The 26,068-nt window shown below is 42.5% G+C and overlaps 1 long non-coding RNA gene across 1 annotated transcript; it reads left to right on the top strand.

Moving 5' to 3' along the window:
- Window positions 1–26,068, top strand: LOC114012620 (uncharacterized). The gene is made up of 4 exons (XR_008747053.1): window positions 1–13,417; window positions 13,818–13,919; window positions 25,586–25,682; window positions 25,956–26,068. It is a non-coding gene; the product is annotated as an uncharacterized LOC114012620 (long non-coding RNA).

The raw sequence follows: 26,068 nt of genomic DNA on the forward strand, positions 1-26,068 counted from the left end.
GGGCAGGGGGATTTTATTTCCCCCCTCGCACCCGCCGCCCCCGAGGCGCTGCCACCGCGGCTGCTGGGCTCGGCCCTGGCCAGCGCTGGGGCCGGCTGGGCTGGCACCGGTGACATCGGGCACGGGGGAAGCTTCCGGCACCTTCTGGCAGAGCCGCCCCGTAGCCCCCCGCTGCCAACGCCTTGCCCGCAGACCCAGTGCAGAAGGGCACCAAAAGTTGTGGCAGAAGTAAGAGTTTTGTTAAAGAAGACAGGAGCGCTAGAAGGCAGCACAGCTACCCAAATTTGAACGATGCTAGTGCTTCAGCTCATTAGTGCCATTCTTACCTTGTTCTTTTCCAAAATGATGCTCCCCTGATGTATGGCTTTCATCTTTAATGACCGTAACTGTTTGGCCTGACCTTACTTCTGACAAGGCTAATCAGATAAAGCAGTCAAAACAGGCGAGAGGCTCGACTGCACGCAGCACCAGAGTGGCTCTCAGCCATCCGACAGAGATCTGGGGTGACTGTTGCTGTGTGTCGGTCCCCCAGGCGGTTCTGGTGCCATGCCGCTGTGCCAGCACCTGTGTCAGGGTGGGCCCTGATGCGACCCCTCCTCATTCTCCCGCTGCCTCCAGTAACTTTCTTTGCTGTTGGGGAGATCTCTGGAGGCACGTGTCTTGCTTCCGCGAATGAACGACTTTCAAACCAGCGTTCGAAGCGCTTCAGTATGGCACAGGGTAACGGGGCAAAAGTTCTGCCTCTGAATAGGTGTTTTTGTAGCACCGTAGCCTCCTCGAGGTTTGAAGGTGCATAAAAACATAGCATGTATTTTAGATGCACTTTTCCCCTGTTTTTAATGTATTCAGTGTTTATTAAAGGTCGTACCCTAAAAGAGGCAGGAGGCTGTGCCCTCTGCCCTAACTGAAGCCGGGTAAAGCCCAGAAGTGCGATAAGGCAGCAGGGAGTGGATGGGCAAGGAGCAACATGAAATCAACAACAGCATGATGGCTTCATTTTTTAATGATTTCAGCCTTATTGAGAACTGCTCTCAGTTCTTGAGAGGATGGGCTTAAGACTTGTCGAGAATTCTATGTGCTACTGAGAATTCAACGGTGGTTTCTAGACTAACTGGTTTGCTAGATTTTGCCCAGGAATAACCGTGGCCCCAAACTCCCCCTTCAATCTGGCTGACAAAATAAGGGCTGCCTGTACCGAAGGCTTCGGCGCTGTTATGAATGTATTATCAAAGAGGCTCTTGCTTGTCGCCAGCTCCAGTTCCCTGCTTCAGCATGTCTCCAGTGTGCCTGCCATACAGTGCTACAACTTTACCACAAAGGTTTCGGGGTTCTTGTCTCCACCGGAGCGTAGTTTGGGAATTATGTTACGTTAAATTCAGGGAACTAAACGATCGGTTCACCTTCCTGCCTGCTCCTGGTGTCTGCCCTCACGCCAGTAACTAGTGAGCAGCTACTACAGCCTGCGTTTGGATATGGTGGGCTATGAAAGGCAGGGAAACATGTAACTGATAGAGTTCTCAAAAAGTATTCTAATTGTCCCAAAGTGAAATAAGATGATCAGAGCAAATTAAGAATGATATATCAAGTTTGGTAAGGTTGGTTTGTTGGTTTTTTTTCCTTTGTTGATTTATTTTCTGGGAAGAATCTAGCTTGGCTGAGTGTGCGATTAAGTAGCTGATGGAATAGTTCTTTACAGAGAGGAGAAGATGCCAGAACATTTGAGTGGTGTAAAACTAGACTGCACAGAGGATTAGAAAAGGTACAGGGAGGAATAATTTTGTGTTGGCAGGAAGTAGACTTAATAGTACTTTTTTATCTGTAATTTTTATGATTCTACGGCTAACCAGGGAAATGTTTAATGTTCCTGATACAGCAACTGAAGGTGGAAGAAGGAAGACTGACATACCCAGCACTGTTATAATTCATTTCATTACTTCACACAGGGCTGTTATATTGTCATGCCCATAAAGCGCCAGTGTGTGTGCTTATAGCCAATTCATCTTTATATACTGCTGCTGATCCCATTGAAGCGAATGGCAAAACTCCCATCAATTTTAATGGCAGTGGGATATGGCCCATTTTGTAGATATACAATGTATATTTCCTGCACACACTATTTTTCGTGTATAACGTGCCTCTCATCTGAGGCTCAGAGAATGTTTTATAAAGTGGCTAAGTCACAACCATTGATGTAGTCTCCAGCTGATGAGATAACGTGATCTGTCTTCAAAACGAGATTTAAAGGTTGACATTTATTTATCTATCTAGCTATCTATTTATTTATTTATTTTGGGCACGGTATGCATGTAGAAGGTCTCCATGTGCCCAAATAAATTGCAGGAGGTAACTATGTTGGAAATAGATGTTACACTTGCAAGGTTAACATTATGCTTCAGCGTTTGAAAAATAGGAAGCATCAAAGAAAATTGAAGGCAGCATGGATCAGTGAGTTAGTACATTACACAGCAGTCTACAGCACCAGAGGCTAAAAATGTTCCCATTTGGAAAGCTTCTGTTTGGATAGCAACTCACTCAATTAGCAAGGTAGAAACCAAAAAAAAAAAAAGTTGAAAAAAAAAATATTGATTCTTTGGATATTTTAGCAAGTGCTTTTATTGAGAAACCTTTTAAACAGCAGTCAGGTGTCTGTTGCATCCAGAACACATCATCCTTGACCCTATTTAAAGAAAATGTACGATGTATGAGCCACATTTTAGAAGACGTAAACCCTGTTGGTTATGCGTTGAAAGATCTGGATTCATAGCAGCATCCAGCACGTGTGTACTGGAAATGGAATTGCTTGACAAGCTGATGTTTTCACTGAAGAAGCTTCCTTTCTTCTCAATAATGCATGCTGGCGAGCGGTCACATTCACAGCTTAATGAGAGAACAGGGGTTGTAGAGGACGCGAATGGGAAGCTTGCAGCTTAACTAAAACTCTTTAGAATGTAGCTGTGAGTTATGTACCAGTAGAGACTAAATAATTCAGCTGACTGCACTGCAGGTGCCGGATCACCGAGCCCTACTGTACAATACACTCTTCCGCTCGGTGCTGGCTGCCGTCACAGGTCCTGGCACGGGGTTGTGGAAAGACTAATGAACTCATCCCTTGACTGGATGTACGCAAGAGTGTGTCCAGCTTGTTGAAGTACACTTGCCTTAGTTAGCGCCATGACGTTGAGGAGTATTGCTTTATGAATGCGTTGGTTTAAGTAGCTGTGCTGTGTTGGGGTGACGCGGTAACGGGACAGACACCACCATTCTGAAGGACATCAGCATCATCTCAACGTACCAGCAGTCCACTTCTGTCCGCTCCCTTACAGCCACTCAAAAATCGTTCTCTAAGACACATACGAATTAACTGGGTTTGGTTGACTGGTTTTCACCATATTAACATTTTCAGAGGTTGGATTGTTTTTTTTTAAGTATTTAAGTAGTTTTCTGGGTTTTGTTTTTAATTATTATTATAGATACAAAGCTAACTTGAACTGTTTTGTCCTCAAAGTCTCCAGGTCTCATCTTTCTGTTAAGAGTTACATGTTTTACTCATGGATATGATGTGAGGATGTGAGCCACACAGATCTTAGGGCAACAAAAGCCAAGCCTGGCCCAGTAGCATTTGTTTACTCTGTAAAGGTCTGACTCCACCAATTTCCACAAGCTGACTAACGTGGAAATTTCTTTTTTTAAAAAAATTATGAAGCTGCTTTTTAATGAGAGCATCCATTATTTTTGCTGAGAATATATGATGCTTTAATAGCAGAGGGCGGGGACGAGGAAAGCTTTTTGCCACAGATTTTCTTCCCATGTCCTCTCTTAAAAGACAGAGTCTTGCAACCCACGGCAGCTGTCGGTAGTCCGCAAATTATTTCTGCCCTCCCCAGCAGATGTCACAGTGGCAGTTGGCAGTGTACTGTGAACTCCAGAGATGTCAAAGACTAAAGTGAGAGAAAATTGTTAAACAAAAAAGATATAAAATGTTCTTTCTGAGACAAAAAAACATAAATGTCTGGGCTTCTGACAAAAACCTGTCGCCCTAGCATATTATTTTTGCAGAATACAAAATGCTCTGACTTCTAAACTTGGCTTTGCTTTAGTCTGAGGTATGCTGCTGCTTTTTAAAATTATTGATGCTTGACCCAAGAAACACAAAGGACGTGTTTTGTTTTTTCTTGGAGCTGCATCATACAAACTAGCTCCCAATGCAGAAGAGGAAGTGTTTTGGAAAAGCATTTACAGTTGTGGGGGTGCAGAGGCAATGGATGCCGAAAGGGGGGTTATGGAAGTTCAGTCTCTGAAGGCCACTCTGCTGCTTGAAGCAATGCCACCTTTTGTGGCTTTTGGAGTTGATTTGCAGCAGAAGTGGGTTTTTTTGAACTGGGCGATAGATACTAGTTCTGACAAGAAGCAGTGTCTGAGGAGGAGCAGGAGAAGAGATGTGTTGAGCTAAAAAGAAAAATAAAATTATCAGACTTTATGCTACATTTAATTACTATGGTTTTAAAAGTATAGAGGAGCTATGGTTGGAATGAATATTACGCAAACTGGTAAATAGAAAAATATGTGTAAGATGGATTTTGAGCCCCGAATTTCCCACACTGGAACCAAAATACTGCAGAGTGCACCAACTGTTTGGAAGAACAAGTAAAAAGAAAATTAAGATAATTATCATAATGACTGGAATACCAATTTGTCAGTTATTTCGAGGTGTTTTCAAGTGACAGAAAACTTGAATTGCTGGCTTAAAATGAAAATAAGTGTTTGAGGGACAAAACAGAACTCTGAACTGCTGGGTTTGTCCCCTTTCTATGGTCTGATTTGCAGACATTTGTTGATATGGAGCTTCTCACACTATACAAGCAGCAGGGTCTTCATTAAAATTTGGGAAACTCCACGTTCAGGAAGTTGAGATGCAATGCCCGTGTTTCAATTGGAAGGTCATTTTCACAAGATATTTCTGAAAATGAGGGTGTAATAAGCTGTGACCCAGCACAGACAGAATTATTGTTACTGGTGACCAATTTTGGATGATCTGTTTTAACCACACGCATTGGGCAGGCTCTTGGAGAACCGTACGGAAGAAGCCAGCAGAGTTGCTCTTTGCCGGCTCTACTGAGCGGATCCATGTTTTCCTCTGAAGTACCTGACCATGACTCTGCAGAGACTCAAGGTTGGACTAGATTGGACTGTGCAGGGTTTGGTTGATGCAAGAAGGAAATATCTGTGTTTCTGTGAAAAATGGTCCAAACAGAATTTAAAAACAATAAAAACAGAAGCTTCCCACTACACACACACGTACACACATGCAGAGCCTTTTAGTTTAAGCTCTTCTGCCTGAAAGTTACAAACAGCTAGAGTGTGATTGAGTTTGTGGGATCGGAGATAAGAAGTGAAACCTGATTAAATGCTTTGGGGTGTGATTTGTTTTGTCTGTTTTATCGAACCTGTTAGATTATTAATGTCTTCTATATATTTTGAATAAGCAGAACATTTGGAAGGAAAAAAAAACCTCTGTGCTAGGGAGAAATGCCTTAAAAATCTGGTCTTCCAAAGTTGTTTTTGGGTTTTTTTTTTGTGGTTTTGGTTTTTTTGATTATTAAAGAAATAAAGGTGGCAAAATTGCTATTTCTGAAATAGGCTATAATACAAGGAGAATATAAAAGAGCTTTCCAAGAAAGCACATCCTCTGTTATATGCCACATTAAAAGGAAAACAGGAACTCTCTTTCATACCTTTAGTCTGCCTTAAATGGAGTAAGGTTAACAGTGGCTATGTGACCTATGTCTCAAAGTCATATTCACTTCCTTGGAGACTTTAGGCTTTCAAAATCATTTCAGCACTTTGAAAACGTTATCTTAAAGCTCAACATGGACAGAGGTTTCAGATAGTTCCATAAGGCAGCTCCTCCTCCTCCCATCCTGATTACTTCAGGTACACAACTGCTATTGCTGATGGTGAATGGGAAAGTGCATTTGATCTGCCACAGGGGATTTTAATGAAAATATTGTATAGACTTGTTTCGGGGGGTGTGTGTGTGTGTGTGTGTGTGTAAGGTTAAATTGTGTTGGAATACCTGTAGCTGGTTTGCACTGATCATGGTTATGATGAATAAAGCAGGACCAGGCATGAATGGGTGCAAAGTTCTGCAGGAGCGATGGTGATGCAGGCAGAGCTTAGAGATGCCATGGGAGCAGTTCATCTCTAACAGCCCCTACGTCTGTGTTTTGCTCAAATTATGTGACAGGATGTTGCACAGAGGATACCTTTTGGAAGGGAGGGCAGCGTGAAGATGCCTGTTGTTGGTATAATGAAGGTAATTTCAGGCTGGGAACCATTCCTTGGGCTAAGGATGTTTCCAAAAGCCCAGCTGATGTCTGCATTCGGGCTCAAAAATGAATTTGGGCCCTGACAATCCCCTTTCCAGGAAGCTGAAGGTTTGGGTCTGGGTGCAGCTGAGCCCGTAGAGGCGCACAGATAGGTTTCACCTTCAAAAGAATGTAAAATCCATTAGAAAAGCCCCATCCCTTTGGATAGGAAGTTCCTCCTCATGCTCTGCTGCCAAGCGACGTGCAGCCCAGCAGAATGATCGGTCCCTCCTCCAGGGCATCTCCACTGCAGCGGGCACACAGGGAAGCCCAGCCACCCTGAGTCGCCTTGCTCCCTTTGCTGCTGCTTCTTACTGCTCTGCATCACGTTGCACTTGTGCAGCACCCTCCGTGTTTGTGAAGAGAATTGTTTTGTTTCTTCCTACCCAAAATTTTAGGGGAGGTAAAAAGAAAACCTGCAAGGAGTGTAGGAGAGGCAAGAGCAACTCTGGATGGAGCTGAGCAGGGTGGTGTGGTGGGAGAGAGAAGAGAATGAGTGCTTAAGGCGGTTGCATTAGCATCCAAAGTAAAGTTGTTCAATTGGAAGCACTGACAAGGATGATTCCTATGATTTTAGGGAAGCCAGAAAGCATATGAAGTGGTCTCCTCTTGCACTTTCTCTCCCAGCAGTCATTGTCTGCTGTACTGGGGGACAAGGTATTGCACTAGTGATGGGTCTGGTCTGATGACATAGGGCAGGATTTAGGGGGTGTCGCAGTGAGATGGCTCACTGCACAAGCTCCTCCCCCCCAAAAGGTAATATGTAAAGAAAATTAAATAATCCTTAAGAACTAGTCTTATTGAATTTGTAGTAATATAGTGATCCCAGGATGCTTTTGGTTTTCAAATTTCTGTGGGTACGTAGTAAGCGTGAAGATTTTCTTTCAAAACAGCAATGGTACTTCTGAATCAGCAAAGCGCGTACCTGGTCTTTGCCCTTCTTTCCGTGGTGTGCTCCCTTTCTGAAAGCACTGGGTTAGAGCTCTGATAAATCTGAGATAAGCCAGCCCTAGGCACAGCCAGCTGGGCAGCAGCCTGTCCTGGAGGAAGAAGTTAACACACGTAACAAGTGATACTGCCGTATCGCTGTGTTGATGCCTTCTGATGTTTTATGCGATATATTTGTTCAGTGAGCCTGATGAGGTGAGAGTGAGCTCTGACCCTTTCCCCTTCCTGCCTTGAACTCGTGATGACAAGCCTACGATGACTTCTTTGAACTTTTGCTCCTGTACTCAGACTGGGGGGTGCATACCCAGTGTTGACCTTTTGTTTCTCAGGGGCTTCAGGTAGGAGTATGTTCTTGTTCTACAATACCTAAATATTATTCAACTGAGTAACTGATTTTCTGACCTGCTCCAAAAGGTGTGCTTACATAAAACGCGAAGTCTGTAATGAATGCCAGCCCAGTAAATTTACTGCAGGGTGGACAAGAGTGAAAGTGAAGTGGTTGTTTTCTTTCAAGAGTCCATGCAAACTGGAGTAACAGTGAAGTTAGACATCAGTCCATTGGCCTAATTTATACTGGATCTGAGCTACTGCAGCCTCTCCTGGAGAACTGTTGTCTTGGCCAGTATCATGTTTGGACACAAAGTCAGCTCTAATCTCGCTTAAGTTTCACTTCTGTGTTTCCAAGGTGAGTCAGCGGAGCCTTGCGTACAGCCTGTCAACCCATTTCGGGTCACAGCTATTTCCCAGAGCCAGTTTTATAACACATTTATCCCATAAACCTCCTCCATTAAAGGACGTCAATACATATGTTAGACTTAAAGATTTCCTAACTGCTTTTACCTTGTAGCGGTGGCTGTCGCTCTGAATCTACGTGCTGAAAACATCTCCTGTCTGTGTCAGCAGGTCCTTTGCTCTGTATTCTTTCCCTACAGACCCCCTGTACTTTGCGTGCCGTATTTCCCCTATGAAGGCTGGCAGGTATGCTCGCAGCCTTGTAAAGGATTTGTTAAGAAATTATCGGGAGACCCTCGTGTCTGATGCAAATATAAACAAGTGAGCTGCAGCTTTCCTGTTCCACAGGAGATGGCATAAAAGCAGGGCTTGAAAAATGGAGGAAAACACATAGTATGTTTATATGTGAAGGGAGACAAGCCTTCCTGGGATTGCAACCGCTGGCACTGTTACAAGGCAGCAAAACCCTGGAGCAAATCCTTAACAGGCATAAATGTTCTGTGGGACAAACGCTCCGCTGGTGTAACTGCTCGCAGTTTCAGCAGAGCCGTGGTAGCAGACACCAGCGAGGGGTCTGCTCCGTCCTTTCAGAGGGAGAGGCTTTCTGCAAGGTTTTACTTGCAAGTTCCAGATGTTCACAGCACCTTGGCTTAGCAATTAGTTTCGGACTAGAACGCCTGGGTGGCCTGGGGGTACCGGCCTAACCAAGTAAGCAGTGTGCTTTGAGCCAGGACAGCCCTCTGGAGGTGGGTTCCCTCTCAGAGGCAAGGGAAGGGTGTCCCTGGGCTTCCCCCCAAGCATGAGCTTTCTGAAGATGCAGATGTACTTGTAGCTACCAGGGCTTTGCCTGGTTATCCAAAATGGGGCCGGACTGGGAGTACACAAAAAGTAAGAAACTGGTAAACAGGGCTTAACGAAGGGGAGAGAGACCTGAGACCATGAGTAACAAGCTACTGACTGGCTCCCCTTTTTGCACACAGAGTTTGCTCTAACACGCTGTAGGCAAACCCAGTCCTATCCTACCTAAAATTTTCTGTCTTTATTCTCGAAGTAGCAAAGACTTGTGTGCTGTCTGCTTGGTGAAAGCTACTGCACGTGGTTTATGCAGTGCTTGCGAAGTGCAAGTTTTCTGTCTTGTCCTATTTGAATACCTGGAGCTGTAAATGAGGCTCACTCAACCTTTAGTGTCTAGAATGGTAATAAGTTGTGCATGTATATATACATATACATACATATATATATATATATGTATACTGGTACATATATTCATGGGAAGAATTTATTAAAATGTAGTGACACAAAAGTAATTTCCACTTCAATTTCAGAGAATAAAGCAAATCCATCTTTCTGTCGGTCATACTTCTCCCACGTTGTCTGCCTCAGAGAATGGGATTTCAGTCGTTCAAATGAAATTAGAATGTCATGACCTTGACCTGAATAGAAAAAAGAATAATAATAAAAAAATAAATATTTATACAGAATATGCCTATCTAATCTGTGCGGTTTCTAGGGCTGTTCATTTGTGAGCATTGTTAACTCGGCAGCAATAACCTCCCATATTGGTGCAGCTGAATGTCAATATTAACACGCAGTATTACATGCGTTAAAAATGCTCCCTTTGCCTTTCTTGGGGGTGGGGTAGGGTTGTTTTGTAGTGTGTTTTTTCTTTCCTCCTAACATGCATGATGAGTCTCAGGTATAACACTCTAAATTTTTTATTATATTCAGCCAATCCAGATCTCATTACATTAGACAAACACTGTACAGGAAAAAAGTGGATCACAGAAATGCCACTAATATTATTCATGAATTTTCCTACTGCAGTAGGTTGGAAACATGCTACAAATAGTCTCCTATAAATGACTTTGTTTAAGTTCTGTATTGTATTTCTGTATTTTTTCATTACTGTTTAAGAGACTTTGATTCATTTCTTCACATAAAATTCAGCGCTTCACTGTTGCTGTTTGTTCTCTATCGTCGACGATAATGTTCATCTCTCTCACCTCCTTTCCCCCTTCCTGCTGATCTCTGGGTATCAATCTGTACCACAGACTGGAACTTCACATTGCTGTAGCTTTTTCTAGAATAGGGATTCCCTTTTTTTTTGTTGTTTGTTTTGGTTTTTTTTTTTTAGTGTGCTTCGAATCAGCCATAATTTATGACTGCTCAATACTGTTTCAGCTACTGTAGGTAATAGTTTAATTACCCGTTCTCTTCTGATGTAATGCTGTTTGCTTACTGGTAGTTGCTGTTTTATGTTGTGTTGTAAAACAGCCCAAAATATGGGAACAGAAATAGATTATTTAGTGCATATATAAAACATACAGAATTATAACTTCTATTATATATGTGAAATATATAAGTAAACCCAAATAATATTACATAAAACAATATGGCATGCATATGGACTAGGTCAATGGCATGAAGGTCTTTTGGAGAAGTCTTACTAACGGAAAAGTTCCAATCATAAATTGGACCATGCTGTAGTGTTTAATAAAAATATTATATGTGAAATTAATTTCTATATGATGTTTTAGAACAGTTTTGAAACAAGATTCTATCTAACAAATTCCATAGGTTTGCAGAATAATTTCTGTATAAATCCGTGGCACTTCTATAGAGTTTTATTGTTTCAATTATTCCTTCTTTTAGGTTGCACAAAACCTTCCCGTACAGAAGCACAGTATCTTCTCCTTGTGGTTGGATAAAGTCCTAGGGCATCCTGTGGTATAAAATGCAAAAATAATATGCTCTTGACAAGAACAGGTCTGTGTTTATTGGGAATTGTTGATTATCTGAAAAGATCAGTTGTGCATATTAATTCAAGAAAGCTTTTCTGCTGGTTATGGTACGTGTATGTTGAATGCCTCTCCTGGTCTGTCACTGAAATCGAGAGGGTGAGGATGCACGAGGCTACTAGTAGGTTTGAGCTTCAAAAAAGAAAACGTGGTGAAATGGAGCAATGGGAAAGGCCATGAGTGCTGTGAGTGCTTTCTCGCGAGACTACTGCAGCTAGTTCACAAATCGTCCTCTTCTGTTGCTCTCCTGTCTTTTTGGGAGAGCTGGCAGACCCTGGGTGCTGCGTCATCTCTGCTCTTTGTCACCCTGGTTCCATTCTCACTGCTTTGGGACCCCCCTGGTACTGATGCCAAAATGACACAGAGTAACTGCTCAGAGACAAATCTTGTCTTTAAGCAGCAAAGGTATTTATTTCGTGCAACGTTGGGGAGCTGGCTGGTTCGCGCCGGACAAACTAGCTCCGAAGTTTTCAGTGAAAAGTTAGGTGATTTATATAGTTTATGTGAGAGGTTACACAACGTCTTTACATACATACTGATTTGATTTTGACAATCATTCCATTCACAATAGGTGGGATCTAGGTGGAATAAACCTTTCAATTTTCTTTGTTCAAGGATTTCCTGACTTAATGGTCTCCTTATCTCCTTCAGGTGCCCACCTTATCTTTTCTAATTATTCAGAGTACATTCCTTTCTCAACACAAACAGAGCATCACCCAGAGCATTGTAACAAACCAGCCCTGACTAATCTTTTTATTTTAAGACCTTGTTCTCTTTCAGTACACTTCATTGTTCACCTGGCAAGGCAGTCTTGAGGGGTTTCTCCAGTGGCGGTGACATTACTCACCACATAACATCTCTGAATACTGCCTTCAGAAGTTACTGGCAAGTGAGCATTTTTTCTGAAGAGTTGACCTCTTGCTTGACCATAAAACTTCAACAACATTTCACAGCTGTTGTTTTTTGTTGGGTTTTTTTCCCCTTCCATGTGCTGTGGAAGGAAGGGCGAACAGCGAGCTCTGCAGGGACCAGCAGATCAGATGACCCTGCTCCTGGCTCTTTCATTTGTTGACCACAAGGTTTATTTGTTGAAGTGATCAATTTTATTTATTATTATTTTTATTTGTTTATTTCAGACAGGTGAAGTGATGCATGATTCGGAGTCATTTGGCCAAGCCGAGTCTCTGTGAGTGACAGTGCGCTTTTAATAGCTTCCTCCCGTAATGATTAGGCCAATGTAATATAAGCAGTGCTTGAACTGGTATTACACTCACATATGAATATTCAGTGACGTAGTATTTTTGGTGCCAGAGCTTGTTTTCTGTAACTGTAGAAGGCCTGCTTGTCAGATAATACCAATATATCGATCGCTAGAAAATGGCACTAATTAGAGAAATCTGAAAGGTCTAGAGGGTCAGAGATGTGCTGCTATAGTTGGTGTTTATTTCTTTTGACTCAGCTGAGAGGTGTGAACTGGATTTTTTCTAACTCGGTGGTTAGGGTGTAACAGTCTTCACTTTAAAACAGAGTTGCCATTGGTGCTGAGTTGCTGTAGTCTCTTTTCTGTCCTCTCGTGTTTGTGACTTCTGTTCACTAAAGTTATTAAAGCTCTTGTGCATTCTGGATATGAATAAAAAAATAAAAATAGCTATTAGTACATTCACTGTTTACTACCAGAAAACTGCTCTCCACTCCCCCCCACCCTCCCCCCCAGCAGGTTGCTGCACAGAATACTTTGAGTTATAGCTTTATTTACCTTCATCCAAGAATTTTGCAGCAAAGGGGCTGTTAATAAATCTAAGCCAAAAGGGAAACACCGGTGAAAATATGGAAGCATGTTCAGCCTCAGTCCCAGGTAAGCTCGTTTCGGGTTTAATGCAAGTCCTCTGACATAGGAACATGTAAGAGAGACAGGGAGGAGCGCTGACAGGGGTGGCATGGGGGGAAACCCCAAGCATTCACATCTGGTTTGTCTGTCTTATTTCCTGAGCTGTATTTCATTGCCCTCATTCTCTCGCTGTGCTGACTGACCAAGAAATCGCTAAAGATTTCCATGCTCCATCCTGCCGCAGGTTGGTCAGGCGAGGAAGCCGGGGGGAGGGGGGGAGGGGAGAGGCATTCTGTAGCCCAGGTTGTGGCATCAAAGACTGTACAGGATAAGGCTGCAGGGCACCTTTTCACGAATGTAGTTCACATTTTCATGAATGTAGTTAAGTGAAGACAGTGCAGCCCACAGGACAGCCTGGGTGTGTTGCAATGTTGAGGAAAACCATTCTACTTTCTCCACACAAACCAGTAGCTGCCTCGGTATTCCCATGGGAGGCTGTGGCACCTGAAACCCTTCATACCTAGGGAAATTGCATACTCCTGAGTATAAGCAAGCAGGGTTTGAGGTCAAACCATTTACTGTGCTGAGGGCTTTCCAGGGCAATAACTATCTTGTCCTCCTTTTCTTGTATTTCTGCAAGGTCTAACACCATCAAGTTCTGGTCCACAGCCACACACCTTAATGCGTACTGTGAAATATACACGAGGTGTAATACACGTAGTGGGTTCACGTTCATGTGGAGCAAGGTGAGCGTTGCCGTTATCAGCTGGGTTTGGAGGGTTCTTTTTCCCCGAACAATCCCAAACAATCATGTAAATTCCAGTGAATTTACATAGAAAAAGATTTTGATGCCTGTAGTTAAGAATGCAACATACTGAATCCTGGTATCCAAGCTATTTGAATCAGATTTCTGTTAGACAAGGCAATTTTTCATACTGTGACAACCACCAGCCTAATAGGAGATTTCCCTTTCCTTTTAAAGGTGCTACTATTATTTTTACTAAAGGAAACAAGGTCCTTCCAGGATTTAAAATTCGGAATATATGAAATAGGCTTTGAAGCTCAAAGCAACATGTGATTTTTATAAAGTTATTTTTTTAAATATAGTTATTTTTTGATGTGGCTGCAAATCATGTTTTCTCCTAGGCGTATCTGAACTCAGCACAGACAGGAACTCAGCTTCTGGTGAACACCCAGCCCTCTACATGTATCAGCTACTGATTGATGCTCTGCTTCCTAATTACATGGGTGAGTAGGAAAGAACTAAGCGTGTTCTGTTATGTTCGCAGGCCAGAGAGACACCACTGCAGTAGTCTGATCTGACTTCCCCCCCAACAAAGGCCATTTGCCAACACTTGAAGTAACACACATTTTCATGAATATTGGATCTGTTGTTTCCTTTTTTAATATTTTGTCTATGTCAAGCAAGTGTAAAAGGTATTAGAAAGGAGCTTCAACAAGGAGTAAAAACCAGGAGAATTTGGAGTCCAGCCATTAGGGCTGAGAGAAGGAAGAGGTAATCTTGCAGTTCAAAGCTACTGTGAGAGGCAGGGAAGAGTTTTGAGCAGCAAGAGGATAAACAAGGAAAAAGAGATGAGAATTTCCATTAAAGAGAGCAGAGACCAAACAGAATTTTAACCTTGAGAGGATGACCTAATACAGATTATATTTTTCTTCAGAAATAGAAAAATGCAGACTGTGTAATTTGTCATGCTAAAAAGTATTTATCTGCAAGACTGTCTATTCTGCCTTTTAAAGTTTCTCCCATGACCAGTTCTGCACATTTATGGCTTTGATTCAATATCCTTGTCCTTTTTACAGCCGTTAGCCAAAAGCCAGGCCTGTTGTATAATGGGTTGACACATCGTCGTGGAGTTTGTTCTTGATGATCCAAGGCTTTACAGAAATAGGCAGACTTCAAACTGGTATCTCCTAGGAACAGCGTATTTTTCTCCACCTTACCTTGTCTTCCCCACCAATTTTTTTCAAGTAGTCTGTCCTATTGTAAGTCAAGACCATAAGGAAAAATCTTTTTGGGAAAGAGACACTGTTTTAGGAGAGACTCGTGCAAATAGCTGCACTCTACATTCCCTTGGGGTAGGATCATGTCTTAGGTTTTTGTGGCATAGCATGACTTGGCAAGCCATATGGTCTCATGTTAATATATGATGCAGTGCAGCACTCCCGTGTGTCAGGGAAAGGCAAACTTGAAGCGTTCTGGGAAACTAGAGCTCTGCTGATGCACAGGCTTTGACCCTTGGGTTCGTAAATGCAGTTGGGTGGGTGGATGGATTCCAGTCCGCTGCGGAGCTGCAGCGGAATGCAGCGGTGTTGGTTGCATTAGCAACGTGTTCCCGCACCGAAGGGCTGAAATAGTGCGTGGCTGTAGCTGGAAAAGGCTTGCTCAAAAGACACAGACCGCAGAAAGCACCAGGGTCTCAACGAAGCAGGGTTCGTGACTACTTCTGTATTACCAAACACCACTGTTAAACAGAACAGATGTCTGCAGCAGGGCAGCTGGGGCTGAGGACCCTGCGCTGCGTATGTCAGCAGCTCACTCGGGGTCGGCTGTAGCTTGGTGCTGTGACCTCGTGGCCGGAGACCTTTAGGCAGACTCTTGGAGCGCACCGTCTGAGTTTCATCCGAAAGGAATCCAGTTGTCACACTCCAAAACCACCCTGTAACATGAACCAAAAGTGTGGCAAGATGGTGTTGCTCCAAAAGCCCAATCCTGATCCAGGGCAAAATACTGATGTACACACATCCCTGGGAACACACAGGGAACCGAGCGACTGGGAAAGAGCTGTGGTGTGATCCTCCTTCCGCTTAACCAAAAGCCATCCTGTGCTGGATGAGCTTAGAAGAGCTGAACCTGCTCGGTGGCAGGGAGACTGCCTGGGCTTCCAGCTGCGTAATCTCTCTTCCCTTCTGCCTGCCCTTTGCTCCCTCCCCAGCCTCAAGCTGTCAGCAGTTTGAGTCGGCTAGACTTCAAAAAGAGAAGAGTGAGTTTAAGCCTTCTTACATGTTTTGTTTTTTAAAAAAAACCACTTGAATATTGGTTTCTTGGTGGATTTTCAGTTCTTCAAAGTTGATGTTTTCAAGCTTTACGCTGCACTTGTTCTAATACAAATGCCACTAACATTTTCTGTGGATCTCTGATCCTTCAGGTTTAAGATGATGAAAGTAATTAGCTAAATGGTTGTTCACTAAATACAGGGAAGCATTTTAAGTAAGGGCATAGAAAGAATTAACCTTTTTTCTCTCCCCACACACCTCCTAGAGACTTGAACAATCGATTTTACATAGGTAACAAATGAAAGTTTAATAGCAGTATGATGAGTACATTTCAGTTCTGCAGCTTATTTCACGTGCTCCTGAAAACCAACGCCTAGGCACATTGTCAACAAAGGACAGGTGACATTTCTGGGAATTGGCATAAACACGGAGTCTGTGGGGCTGTTTTACTCCTTTAGCTGTTGGTTGTCTTGTTGAGGTTTTTGTTAAGGAGAGCAGACTTTAGAAAACCCAAATGGCATCTATGAAATTGGAACGTATATAAATATGCAGTTTCTTTAGTGGACATTTCCAGCAAGAATCCCATCTTCTTCCTGGGGCTACCAACCACCTGAGCCTGTTGGGTAGTTACATGTACCACTAACTAAATAATATGGAGATACTGCAAAATGAATTCCAACTACTAAACCTTTTGTGTCTTGGTAACTGATTTTGGAAGATATTTAATGCTCTGTAGTCATTAATGTCCCTTGGCTCAGCTCACCCTTTCCACTAATTCTATGTCAAGGTGATCCAACACTTTATACATCATTCCCAATCCATCCTGACATAAGGGAGAAGGCAAGGAGGACTCCTGCTCTGTGTTGTATAACAAAAACTATGGAAAATGGTCTTCCGTGTGATCATTTAGAATAGCTGACACTTTTCTCTGAAGCTTCAGTTTTGCAAATGGTCCACAAAACCTTGTGAACACAGATTTTTATATATAGTTTTAGTATATATTTGTTATATAGAAATGGAGAGGGCATGGATTTGTACAGCTATTCCCCATGTCAAGACCTGTTTTCATGTAATTTTATACTGTATTCTGAACTAACCATGAACAACAGTATTGGGAAACAGGATAATTAGTTTTGAGGAAGAGCTGCTCACAGGCTTTCAGGTATTTCCAATCTCAGTCTGCTGTACTCAGGCGTGATAATGGATAATTCATTTGCTAAACTAGAGTAAGACTTCACACGTAAAACGTCTTGTCAGAAAATTTGTAAACTGAAGCCAAGAAGTCAAAACACAGTGAAAGCAGTCATGTATGTCTAACACAAGACATGTCTGGCTTTTAAAACTCATGAGCATAAACCTATAAATGGAAACATTCTAAATGGTAGAAAAATCCATCACTGAAGGAATTGCCATTTAATACAGGAATTCGCTATGCTGGCTATAGAATCCTACTTCGAGAATTGTTAGAACTAGTTATTCTGTACAATTAACTTTTGAATGCGTTGCATTGGATATAGAGATCACAACCGGAGATACGATTTCCGACTGAGCTGAAGCTCTCCACTTCTTTTTTCATATGCATATGTATATGGTTCATATACAACCTATGATTAAACACGTGCTTTGTCTTTTAGAAAATCAAACACGTAATGTGTGATCTAGAAATGGCTGAATCAACAAAACTACCGCATTGACTTTAGGCATCTGCTTTGATGTATTAATGTGGGGGTTTGGCACCTTCTGAAAATAAAAGATTTTCCTTTGTCTTTTGGTACTCTATGATATTTGTTCCCTTCACCAGAACGTAAGTCTTTGCTAATTTGCAATGGTGAATGAAAAAAACTTGTACGTTAATGAATTTTATGCACTAGCAAGTAAACCATTTTACAAGGATGGCGACCTCAGTAAACATCTCCTGTTTCTCTTTTTTGTCAGTGTTAGCATATCCTGATTTATGATGCTTCATAGTATACTAGTCAATGTTCTGTCCTACGCCTGCAGAAATGATGAAACGATAATAGTAAGACTGCTTGCCTGCAGCGTATGACCTATCTTTGAAAGGTGAGAACAGTCCACAAATGCTGCTTTCTTCAAATAATAAGCAGTGCTATTTAGGAAAGTGCTTATAAACAAATGTCTTACAGGACTCTTACGCGGCATCATTTTAAAGGTTCTGCTTTTGTCAGAGAATTAAGCTAAAAACCATCTGCTTTCTGTCTTAGAAACGTTGGACTAAATCCAAATCAGGAGATAGTAGCCTCACTTGCAATGAACTAGATTCACTTTAATACTAATTGGAATACCAAGAGCCTGTAATTGCCTCCCAGAGCCTGTGAGAAGGGAGCAGCATGATGTCCTTCTCTCTTCCCCTGCTGGCCAACAGCTCTGCTCTGAAAGCGATGCCCAAGGGCAGAAGCCAGAGTAGAAGAGTGACCATGGGCTTTTTGCCTGGCCTAGGTGTCTTCCCGGTGTTCTTCCTTCTCACCTGCACCCCCCTTGCCTGTGATGTTGTTGTCTCTTATGGTCACCCGTGGAAAATTTACCTTCCTCTCCTTTGAGCTCATGTAGCTACAACCCTCACCAACAGTGTCCTTTCCCAAATTACTCACTCCTCGTTTCCCAAACCTCATGCTCTCTGCTGCTCTTATTTAACCCTTTCTTCCCATCGACATCCATTGGTTTTCCGTGCACCCTCACTTTTCCTGTACAAAGGCTTGCTGCAGTGTGAGGCTACACACCGCTGCTCGAAGCAGTAGCTGCGGGAAAGCTGCTTGTCTCAAGCCCACAGGACAATGTCACCCCAGTGCTGACACGCGCTCCTTATACTGCTTTTGAAGGCAGGATGGGGAAATTGCTTCTGCAAGGAACGCAAGACACATGGCTGTGAGTACAGCAAGTACTTACTTGCCGGAGGGAAATAAAACCTGTGCCTATTGCACCCCAACAGATTGGTTTGAAAGGGTTCCATGCAGTTTATAATCTCTGACCTGGTAAAGAGAAACTTATTTAGCATCAATGGCTTTCCCCCCCTTTAATCCTAACTCTTTCAGTGGGAAGAGAAGGTGCAAGATTATAAGTAGTAGCTTGGTAGCTATAAGCAACTGGTTTAAGCATCTTAAATCACTTTCTCTGTGGGCTATGTGGAAGTTGCAGGATGAGGAAATACTGGACGTGAGAGACAGTTGTACTTTTCCATGAACAGAAAGGTCAGAAGAAAGAGCTTGTCAGCCAGGTAGCAAATAAACATAAATTTTGCCTTGTGTGGATCGATATAAGGTCGTTGTGTTCGTAACTGATTACCTTAGATGGATTAAGATATTGGATATTATTAAGATCATAAAAGACAGGTTTGGCATCATGATGGTACTTCTTTGTCCTTGAAACTCTGCAGCTGGAGAGGTTCCCATTTATGGATGCCAGATGGTTCTTGAAACCTGGTTGCTGAAATGAGGGAAGATTTCTCCCTGAACAGGTAGTTTTCCTATTAGGTTTTCTTTGGATATTCTCTACTCCTGTTTTTATAGTTCTTCCTTCTTTTGTATTGTTTTCATCCTCAGTGTGTATCCATTTTCTCTCTTCATGTTTTGTTAATGGCCAATTACTAGCAAGTAGCTTGGTTCTAAAATCTTTTTGTTTTTACCAGCCAGCACATCTGGGTGTGCTCCGAGTTACTTATATTTTTTCAGTAATCTCCTTGGAATTGGGAACATAAAAGTGGGAAGACAGATTTTACTGAATGTCAGCTAATGTATCCATATCTCCCCACTTGCTTATCTGTTTTGTGGAAGTTAAAACAATCTCCAATAGTCTGTTTCCTCATGAGGATTACTCTATAGGTTATTTTTTTTTCCTACTGTTTTCACCCTTATGAAGGGATCCATTAGGCTCTCATCCCTGCCTTTGCACTGTTCTGTTGCAATGGAGGGCTTCCAAGAAATAGCAATCCCTCCTTTCCACGGCACCTGAGAAGAATCCCTGTTCTGTAGGGCTCAGGCTTTGCCTCCATTCACACAATGGTAAGTGCAGAACGACAGCAAAGGGGTCGGGCTGGTCACTCTCAGTCTGTACTGGTGCACAACGCCAGTCACTAAAGCCCAACTTTGCCATTTAGTTTTTTGGGGTCCATCCCTTGTGGAAGTGTCACTGTCAGGACATCGTTCTCCTGGGTGATTTTTCTTAGACAATTATTTCAGGCTACAGCTGTTGTAATTGATCTTGCCTGACGACTTTATTGTCCCATGCTTTGTTTCATCATTGCTTTTGTTTTTTGGTTGGTTGGGGTATTTTTGTTGGTTGTTGTTGTGCTTGTGGGGGTTTTTTGGGATGTCTTTTGGATAAATTCTTTTAATTTCTTTTAAGAGTTTACCTAAGTCTTTGCTTTTCAGTCTATATGCAGTCTGTAGTTTGAATATATTTTTATTTTGCTTTATAGGACATCTACTAACGTCTTATTATAGGAACAAAGATGTTTAGTTTGAGCTTTGTCCCCTTCTGATTGAACCCCTGCTGTAGTAGCTAGTGAGTTTCATGTATCTCTTCTCAGCACTATGCCTACATTTTCATAATACGTATTTACCATAAAAATGTTAATATTAAATATTGATTGAAACACAGTATTATCCGAAGCGTGTGCGTCCTGGCACAGCAGTTTTCCAGTACCTGTGTATAAGTACTTCTGGTTTTTTCTTTGCAGTCTCCCGCACTGAAATCCTGACAGTCATTTATGATGAATCATTTTAATGACACCATGATTAGTAACACAGCATTGCTTTAAATCCCGCATGCAAATTAAAGTCGCTTGCTCTGCAGTCTCTGATAGAAATGAGGCATTTGTTCCACTGAGTAATGGGGTAAGATCAAAATACCCAGCACAAATCAATATTAGATACAGTCCAACATCACCCTTAGCTTTGCGCTGCACTAGAGAAGTCAACATAAGATGAGTCACCCGTTCCCTGGCTTGCTTTCCCCTCGTGTGTGGGACCAGCTCTGACCTCAGAGGAGGTGGCGGTGTTTGCTTGCTTGTTTGACTTTGAAACTCTTTTATCTACGCTTACAAAACAGAACTTACAGACCAAAGCCCTAAATGTCTAAAGATGGGTAACCCCTCAGGGCGGAATTTAGCAGATGACAGTGGCTGAAGGCAAGGAGGTTTGTCTTTCCAAGGAAGGGATGGATATAACCAGGGTGACCTGTAACAGCTCTGTGTGGCTCTGGCTAAGAAATGAGAAGTGGCGGTATCAGTTAAATAGCCAAAACGGCCTGAATCAATCTTAAAGCAGCTTTCACCTTGTTTTGCTGCCGGCAGACCCTGTGAGATTGTTTTAGTTCTCAGCACCAGTGGAGAACACATACCTGTCTGGCTTTTCCCAGAAAACAAGAAGCTGGGATGCTGGCATAAAAACTCTTCTGTATGCCGCTGCTCTCCAGGCAGCAATCTCATTTTCTTTTGGTTTGCATATTCCACCAGGCAGTATAACTTAAAGGGCTTTTTTGCTTTGGGTTTGTTTGGGGTTTTGTCAGTAGCTGTGCCTAGTGATGTACCTGAACCTGAGGGTGCCTCGGCAGGGCGCTAGCCGTTGTGGGAAATGGACGGAAGGCAACTGACGCAGCGTGGCTGTCAGGCGGGGGTGAGTCTTCGTATTTCTGTGAGCAACTCTCCTTTATTACTTCAGACTATACAATGAGTGTAGGAATTAACATACAAGATTAGATCAGCGTTTCAGATACTTAAGTATTCTCTCATCTTACTCTCCTTTGACCCTGGACGCTTCATGGACCCTCCAAAGTGTCCACGTTGGTGATAAACTGGTGTAGAAAGTGGGTGGTTTTTTAGTTTGGGGCAGTGTGTGTGTGTGTGTCTTTTTTAATTATTTTTTTTCCCTCCTAAACAGTGATCAAGGTTGACTAATTACCTGAAAAGTGATTGTTAATGGCCCTTCAAACTTCTGGAGATTTTGCTCATGTTTCTTTATTTTCAGCATGCTTTTGGATGTTCTTGAGAACCACGCAAGGGAGAGCTGCTTTTAACACCCTCATTAGGGAGCAGGAAATATTTTGCTTCCAAAAGCCTGTTCTGTTGTTTTTTACTGCAAGTTTAAAAATAACAAGCTTGGAAATATTTCAAAGTTCTCTGGAGAGTGGAGCCTGGTTTTGGAGGCTGATGGCCAGTTTGTGCTACCAGGTATGATATAAATCAAGAATAACTCCGTTGATTGCAGGGCCATTACTCCAGCATAACCAGGAGCAGAATGTGACCCTCAGTTTAATTTCTGAAATGGCTTCTGAATTTATTGGAGCTATGCATCTCTGCAGGACCTTTCATGGCTTTGCTGCAGTGGTAGCATGATGTAAATCAGTTTTCCTTGCAGCTGAGAACAGTGCTGATTATATATGAAACCCTAATAATGTTTGCTGGAGTTGTGTGTACCTAGGACCATCTCAGGCATTCAAACAGCTTACCCTTCTGTCTGTGACCTGAAGAAAGAGGAAAGTGTTTTACAGTAGTAATAAAGAGATTACATTAGATGAAGTTATTTTCAGTAGCTATATCAGGAAGATTGAGAGTCAATTATCCTGGTCAGGTTCATCTTTAGGACACAAGCAAAGAAGAGGGTTGAAACATTTATAGTGTACCAGCAAAAAAAGATTTAAAGATGGTGTGTTCACACCGAGTACTTGGGCCTTATCAGTGAGAACAACTGCTGAGGTCACTGATCATATTTTGGGAAGCTGGAGGGTATTGCCTCAGTCTCCTTTGGGGTGCTCCTTGATCTCTTGGGCTCTTTTACTCAGCAGAGGAAGCGAGCTGTGTGGCTTTCATCACCTGTAGCAGTGAGTATTTGGTAGGGAGAACAGTGCTGAGGCTCCTGGTAGCATTTCTGGCTTCTGTTTTTTAATTTCTCCTGTGTTGCAAAATCTTCTCTGATTTCAGAAAGCTTTCCAGCATTGTTCTCTGCTCACCCTGCCTGCACTCTCACATCTGTATGTAAGTTTTACGTACATAGTTTCCCTACAATAAGATGCTAGCTGCTGTTTTTCTTTTTTGTTTGTTTGTTTTTTTTTTTTTTTACTTTTTTTTTATTAATCCTTACAAGATGTAGAAGACAAGCTTTCCAAAAGTAGCTCTGCTATTTAGAGACCTGGCTTTATTTATTTTCTTTTTAGTGAAACTTAGCATCCTGTAAGAGAAAAGATACTGCTGCTTCTCTTATGTTTCATCTGCAGAGGAAAATCTTGCTTGAAGAAAGGCCATATGCAATGGCACATCGTTCCACTATGTATTTTGAAGCATTTGCATACCCCCCACTTCTTGGAAAGAAAGATGTCTGTTCTGAGAATGTGACAGCTGAATCGGTACCTCTGCCTCGCACAGGTACAAGAAACTGATGACAGCTGATGGGTGGGAGGGTGCAGCTGCAGGGTATGCTGACACAGAGCCACTGCCCAGCTTACTCAACATGTGCCCCAGTTACTCTGTCCGCAAGACTTTGTCTATGTTTTGGCACCCTTTCGTTATCTTGTCAAGCAGCCACTTCTTTCTCTGCATTCATTTGTGCATTTACTGCAGCTTTTCGATATTAAAATTTTGCCCGTGGGAGCACTGAACTGTGTTTTTGATCCAAACAAGATGTTTGATACCTATTTGACGGAATGATGGAAATACTTCCAGGATACAGTGGCATCATTGCTATGTTTTCAACAGCTTATGGTGCACCATTGTTTTCCCTTTCTAGCCCTTTTCCTTCCTTTCTGGGGACTGTAATGTGCTTATGATTGTGGCCGTTTACAGTGGGGGGATTTCAGTTGGGTTTCATGTCCCCCCATTAACACATTAACATTAACACAGAGTTAATCCTGGCAGGTGAGCACCTTTATGTCCTCACTTGTGGCCCAAGTTAAAATGGTCTGCTTATCCAAGGAAAGAATCTAAGAAGTGTAATCACCACTTGATCTGCCCTTCTGAAGCAAGACTGTCTAGTAACAACTCAGTATTTTATTTTGGTAGTGTTGATTCAACAGAATTGATTGCATTTCACTGAGCAGCACACCTATTTCTTCTTCAGTCTCTCTACTCAATGGCCACTGCCTTAGTAGTGGCTGATCTGCTAAGGTAACTGCTGCGGAAAGTGGGGAGACATAGGGAGCTAATCTGGAATAAAAAAAACCACCAAGCACCAAAAACCAAAACCAAAATGCAACAACCCTCAAAGAATAGGCATTACCTTTACGTGGAGCAGCGCACTGGAGCTGGTGGGTACCAGTGGAATTCATCGACATTTGCACACAATGGGGAGAAGTCACGGAGCCAAGCAGGATGTTTTTGTACCAAGATCCAGAACCTGAGTATGATTTATCCCTCCTTTGCTTCTGTACAGCCGAGCTGCTCTGTTAGCTGCACTTAGTGGTCTGTGGGGTATCCTGTAAATATGTTTTCCTGGTTCTGTTCCCAATTGCTGTAAATCAGAAGCTGTTTCACTGATCTTGTTACTTGAGTTGTGTAATACCAGTGCAGATGAGGAAAGAATTCTGCTTATTAGACAGTATTTTTGGCTGTCAGCAGCACATTCCTATTTCTGGATGTATTACTCTTCCCGTACTTATAAACTATGAGAGGGTTAGATGGTGCTTTAGGTAATGCCCAGAGAAGTATCCAGGTAAAATTGCTCAGGGAAAGGTATCTTCTGTCATTTCTGGAGTTCTGGCATGTAACTCCCCTGAATCCAGCTGCAACTTGCAGAAGAATGTCTTTCAATAGCTTTTGTAATTAACAAAACTGCTGAGAAAGAGTAAAAAGAATGCCCCAAACTTCTAGAGTCTCTCTGAAGATGCAGCATGCGGGTGGGGGGAGAAGAACGGTTTCTCCTGCCGTGGAGAGGACATCCCCATACCTGAGGGAACAGGTTGCTGGCAACGGGCACACAGACCCCCTCCATTCCCCCTTAATTCAGGAAGCTGCGCACCTTTGCGTGCTGGATTCTGGCCAGAAAAAAAAAAAAAAAGTTAAAATGGTCTCATTATTCTAAATTGCTGCCCTGTGGTTCACAGCCGATTCGCAAGGCTGCCCACTGCTCTCTCCTGTCCCTGCCGAATCTCACCCGGGTTTGTTCTCCCCTTTCCTCCCCACCGAGCCGGTTAGCTGCCTCCTGGAGGGCAGCTCTTCCTGGGCTCCAGACAGATGGAACTAAACCAACAAAATTAGGAGGTGGCTGTCTGACATTCAGGTGTTGGCAAGAGCGCTTCAAAGATCTGGCGTGACTCTGCAGGGTTAGAAGACCATACACTTTAAACCAGCTTATGCTTTAAAACAATAGAATTTACATGCTTCAGAGGTTTCCTATCTCCTTATCTTGTCCGTGAGGAATTAACAAGTTAAAGGCATTCAGCTCAGAGTGGTGGCTTGGTTGCATGCCTTTTATTAAGTAGCTGAAGCGTGAGGAGACTTTAGCTTGATCTATTTACACACACCACAGCTTACATACGTGAAGACTTTTCTTTTGATGCACTTTCTTTAATCCTCTGCATTCCGACTTAGCCAGAAGGTGATAAAATATACCTGTCCATTGCAATAAAAATATTACGCTTTTATGTGCTGACTTATCCCTTGAGATCCTCAAAAACTTTGTAAACCTTTTGGCTAAGCTCTTGTGAAGGGAGTCTCTGTTCTGATTTCCTGCTTCAACAAATCAAGGAAGAAAGGAACGAAGTGATTTGGCCAAGGTTAGTGTGTGAGTTGCAAGGCCTAGAGCTGCATCTAACCCATTTCTAATTATGTATAGCAGGAACTCTTTCGAAATGTTTTAGGTTGTTTGGGTTTTTTTTCCTTAAACTTAAAAGCAATTGTCACTGACTTTTGTTACTGATTTTTTTTTTTTTTTTTTTTTTTTTTTCCCCCCCAGGAAAGCATTAGGGACTTTTTCAAAGAACTGGTTCCTCATCTTGCAGACTTAAAGTTCCAGGCGCAGCAGCTTTCATCTGATGCTGGATGTTATGCTGGTGAGCAATGGCTTCATTGCCATGTCTTCACAGAGCGCTTCGACTGGTTGAGACCAAGCAAAGGCTGATTTTACAGTCTCAGACTCCTTTCTATTTAGGAACCAAGCCAGCTATTTCAACAAAACATGTAACTTCAAGTCTATCTAAAAGAATTTCTTAAGACTATGGAAAGAAATATAGGGTTTTTAGGCACCAAAGTCTGAAATGCCATTCATTGTTTTATATATCACTGATTCATTTTATTTTATTTTTTTCTCCTTTTGGCCTGTTCAGTGGCTCTGAGCCTCCTAGGGATTGGGAGCAACATGTTCTTGGACAACAAGAGAACAAGAGAATTGTTCTGCAGATACTTCTAAGGACATATCTGAGCCTTCAGGTCTTCTGAA

The sequence above is a fragment of the Falco peregrinus genome, chromosome 4 (genome assembly GCF_023634155.1).
Source record: "Falco peregrinus isolate bFalPer1 chromosome 4, bFalPer1.pri, whole genome shotgun sequence".
NCBI lineage: Eukaryota > Metazoa > Chordata > Aves > Falconiformes > Falconidae > Falco > Falco peregrinus.